Genomic DNA, 4,621 nt, shown 5'->3' with positions numbered 1-4,621 from the left:
TATTACGTATTGCTACTCAATTACTGTAAAAAATGGATTAGGTTGTCAATAGAGGGTTTTGCAATTGAAACAATTATCCTAGGTGGAGCATTATTCGGTACCCCATCTTTATCGCATTGCCCTACCCCCTTCTTTACTTTTTGCTCTCTTACTTGTTGCTTTTATCGTTGAGAATTGAATCATTGTCACACTCATTATCATTGATCTTTTTACATAGCTAAGAATCAAATTAAGTATTTTTATTCCCTACTCCCTCGTGGATTCGATACCCGCTCATCCGGGATCATTACTCAACAAACCCGCACTTATGCGGAATATACGCAAGGGGACCTTGTCAATAGTTGTTGTGAAAGCTTTTAGTATATGTATTTGTTGCTTCTAACATGTATTTTTTTGTAAGAATTGATGCCCGTTTTGTGCTTAATCGTGTTATTTTCTTTGTAGGGCACGGAAACACCACGGAAGACATCATTCTTGGGTGTGTTTTGGCTTTGAGGCTTGGAGAGATCAAGAGCTTCAACTTCAAGGGGAGAGCTTCATCATCAAAGGAGGAGGAGCATTTGGCCTTCCTTGGGTTAGAGGAATTGTCATTCGACCGACATTCTCCATCCTCATCATCATTCGGACTAGGAGTGTCATTTATGCATTTACTTCTTATTTTTTTGTTGAGTTTGAGATACTTGCTTGTATGATGGCGACACTAGACCCCCAAGGCCACCGGATATAGGTAAACCTTGGGGGGTTCATCATGTATTTTGGATGCTACACTTATATTTGGAATGCATTGGTGTGATTTATGGTTTGGCTCATTGTGTTTCATGCCCTAGAACTATTAGTTGCGAGATCCTTAGTTCTTGTTTGAGTTGTACACGTAGACGTGACTCTACTCGCAGGTACTAGATCGTTAATGAGCTAAAAGGGGTCATCTTTGACCAACATACTCGAGAAATTGGATGTAGGTAGCCCCTCCGAACCATGAGGATAAACTTAGGGTTAAGAGCGCCCCTTATTGTATGATCTCCATGTACTTAATGCAATCGTAGGAATATGATTAGGGAGAGACCCTTATCATCATTTGTACAGGGTTAGGGTTTAACCGCCGAGAAATTGGGGTTGAACTATTGTTGAGGACCGTCGGTCTAAATCACCCTTGCCATTTTTATTATTATGCATCCATACATCATGATGACCCCTCTTGGGAATCCTCATCCCTAGGCCTATTCTTATCATCATTGCTCTTATGATTTTCTTGCTCGCCTTGGAATTGTCATACTTGTGTTTTATTTACATTCTTGCATGTATTAGAGTAGTGTACCATGCTTAAGTGGTAAAGTTAGAAAGTAAGTGATGGAGGAGTAATAGGAGCTCCTTAGTCCCATGGAATACGATCCTTGGGCTTTTGAGATTGTTGAGATTGTTCGATTTCTTCTCCGGGACATGTATAGAGTTAGGCATAGTTGACCTTAGATTTGGGACTATGTAGTTAAGGATTTCCATGACTCACCATTGCATTGATTAGGAAGCATAATAGAGGGTTCTTGCAATTGAAACAATTATCCTAGGTGGAGCATTATTCGGGTACCCCATCTTTATCGATTGCCTTACCCCCTTCTTTACTTTTGCTCTCTTACTTGTTGCTTTTACTGTTGAGAATTGAATCATTGTCACACTCATTATCATTGATCTTTTACATAGCTAAGAATCGAATTAAGTATTTTAATTCCCTACTCCCTATGGATTCGATACCCGCTCACCAGGGATTATTACTTTGACAAACCCGTGCACTTGCGGGATATACGCAAGGGGACCTTGTCAAGTTTTTGGCGCCGTTGCCGGGGAGCTAGACGTTTAGAGATACTTTGCACTTTGTTTTCTTAGCTATTTCACCACACATTCTATTTCACATCTTCTTATTCTATCATCGTTCTGATTTTTTTTTTCTTTCTTTTTGGTGAAGCTCCAGGTTATGACCCGAGGGAATCCATCAATATTGATTGAAGGAGACCCTGAGCTTGAACATACACTTAAAAGAAAAGGGAAAGAACCTGTGCAAGAACAACATAATTCAGCTGATTTGGAAGGAGAGGAATCTGAAAACATGGCAGAATAGAATGAGCAACAGCGAACACTATCTGATTATGCCAGACCTTTAGTGTTGGGGACACAATCGAGTATTGTGCATCCCCCGATTATAGCTCAGAACTTTGAGCTAAAGCCGGCATTCATCCATATGCTCGCAGCAGATCAAGCACAATTAAAAGCGGTTTGGCCAATGAGGATCCAAACAGTCACATAGAGAGCTTTCTCGAGGTGTGCGATATGCTGAAGATAAATGGGGTGACGGATGATGCCATCAAATTGAGAGCCTTCCCATTTTCCTTGAAGGGGAGGGCGAAGCAGTAGCTACACTCATTACCTAGAGCATCAATCACTACATGGGAGGAGATGGTAGAAGCTTTTCTAGCCCATTATTTTCCTCCCAGAAAATCAGCAAAGCTTAGGAATGAAATCTCGTCCTTTGTTCAGTTGGAATTGGAGTCTCTATTCGAGACATGTGAAAGGTTCAAGGAGCTCCTGAGAAAGTGTCTGCAACATGGATTCCCGTAGTGGATGATTGTTCAAACCTTTTACAATGGTTTGAACCCAAGTACAAGGTAACTCTTGGATACGGCAGCAGGAGGTACCTTAGGTAGCAAAACTCCTGATGAGGCTCGTCAATTAATTGAGGAAATGAGGTTAAATAGCTACCAATGGAATGCTATGGAGAAGAAAAAGGTGGCCGGTCTCCATGAAATTGATGCGGTAACCTCATTGGCGGCGCAAGTAGAGAGTCTTAGTAAGAAGCTAGATCTCATAGCTTCGAATAGAGTTGCGGCCGTGACCAATTGCACCGGTTGTGGTGGAGGACATGCTCCCTCTGATTGCCCGATCGTTATTGGTGATGTTTCTTCAGTGGAAAATGTTGACTTTGTAGGTAATGGCATGAGACCTCAAGGGAACCCATATAGCAATACTTACAATTCAGGTTGGAAGAATCATCCCAACTTTTCATGGAGTAATCAAGGACCACAAAAGGCCATGGGGTCACCGGGTTTTTAACAACAACAACAAGCCCCTCAAGTGGAAAGCAGAATTTCAGGCTTGGAAACCCGAATGATGGATTTAGAGAAGCACTTGGCTAGATTTGTTCAATCTGCAAATACACGGTTTGAATCAGTCGAGGCTACACTTCGCAATCACAACGCCTCTTTGCACAACCTTGAAAATCAGGTGGGGCAAATTGCGAAGTCTCTCTCCGAAAGGCCACATGGAAGTTTACCAAGCAATACGGAAACCAACTCTAGAGAACATGTAAAGGCGATCACTTTGAGAAGTGGTCGTGAGGTTGAAGGGAGGCTTCCGAGTGAGAAGCCGAAAGAACACGCACCTGATAAGTGTCTAAATGTAGATGTTTTCATGTATATATCGTATTCACTTTGCATGTATTTTGTGAGGTTTGATGCCCGTTTTATGCTTAATCGTCTACTATTTGTTTTGTAGGGCATAAGTAAGCCATGGAGAACAAGAAGATATCATTTGGGTGAAAAGAGAAGAAAACATGAATTTCATACTACGCCCATACTACCCAGTATGGGGGCCGTATACACTGTAGCAGCAGATTGATTTGGAGTGTCTGCCCAGATTTCCATACTACCCAGTATGGGGGCTGTATGCACCCCGTATGGATCGCGAATCTAGGGTTTTTGGATGCTATACGACCCCCATACGACCCCCATATGACCCGTATGCCTCGGGGGATATAAATACCAACTTTTACGGCAGAAAAGGGGACTTTTTGGCTGGCCTTTTTCTTGGCCGACTTTGGGAGAGCACTTGGGAGTTTTTGGGCGACCTTGGGGAGGAGAAGAAGGGCAAAGAAGCTAGAAGATCATCCAAGCCCAAGGTCCAAGATTCTCAAGACAAGAAGGCAACATCATTCAAGGGGAGATCTACCACGATTTGAAGGAAGGAGACCCGCGGTAAGAGGAGGCGTCATTTGGCACTCCTTTGGCGGGGAAAGCGTCATTCGGCACATTCTTCACCTCCTCCTTCACCATTTCATCTAGGGAGTGTCATTTATGCTTTTGTTTCATGTTTTGTTTGTTTGTATTGCTTGTTGTGGGATAATGACAGACTAGACCCGCAAGGCCACCGGGTGTTGGTGAACCTTGGGGCGGTGTTATCATGTATGTTGGATGATAACTTGTTAATTCCATGCTTGGGTAATTTTGACATCTAGTCCATTGTTTTCATGCTAAGTGCTACACTAAGGAGAAATCCGTAGCTCTTTTATGAGTGATGCATGTAGATGTGACTTGCTCACATGTGTTAGATCATGAATGGATTAGAAGGGGATACTTGTATCATCACGCCGAGAAATTGGTTGTTCGGTAGCCCTCCATGTAGGTTTAATCTGAAGAAGAGTAGGTTTATTCCTAAGTGAGATTTCCTCGTACTTAATGTAATCGTAGGAATGTAGATTTGGAAGAAATTCCTATCTATGTTTGTATGGGATTAGGCTTCAATCGCCGAGAAATTGGGGTTCTTCTAATCTTGGAATCTCATGGTCCATTTTTACCCT

General features: G+C 42.4%; 1 non-coding gene across 1 annotated transcript; it reads right to left on the bottom strand.

Annotated features, from left to right (window-relative positions):
- Window positions 1–2,493: 2,493 nt before the first annotated feature.
- LOC120254168 lies at window positions 2,494–2,600 on the bottom strand. Its single transcript, XR_005534542.1, has one exon. It is a non-coding gene; the product is annotated as a small nucleolar RNA R71 (small nucleolar RNA).
- Between the last annotated feature and the right edge of the window lie 2,021 nt (window positions 2,601–4,621).

Source organism: Dioscorea cayenensis, unplaced genomic scaffold (genome assembly GCF_009730915.1).
Source record: "Dioscorea cayenensis subsp. rotundata cultivar TDr96_F1 unplaced genomic scaffold, TDr96_F1_v2_PseudoChromosome.rev07_lg8_w22 25.fasta BLBR01000373.1, whole genome shotgun sequence".
Lineage (NCBI taxonomy): Eukaryota > Viridiplantae > Streptophyta > Magnoliopsida > Dioscoreales > Dioscoreaceae > Dioscorea > Dioscorea cayenensis.
Note: the sequence above shows the minus strand (reverse complement) of the source record. Positions and strands in the feature narration are given on the sequence as shown.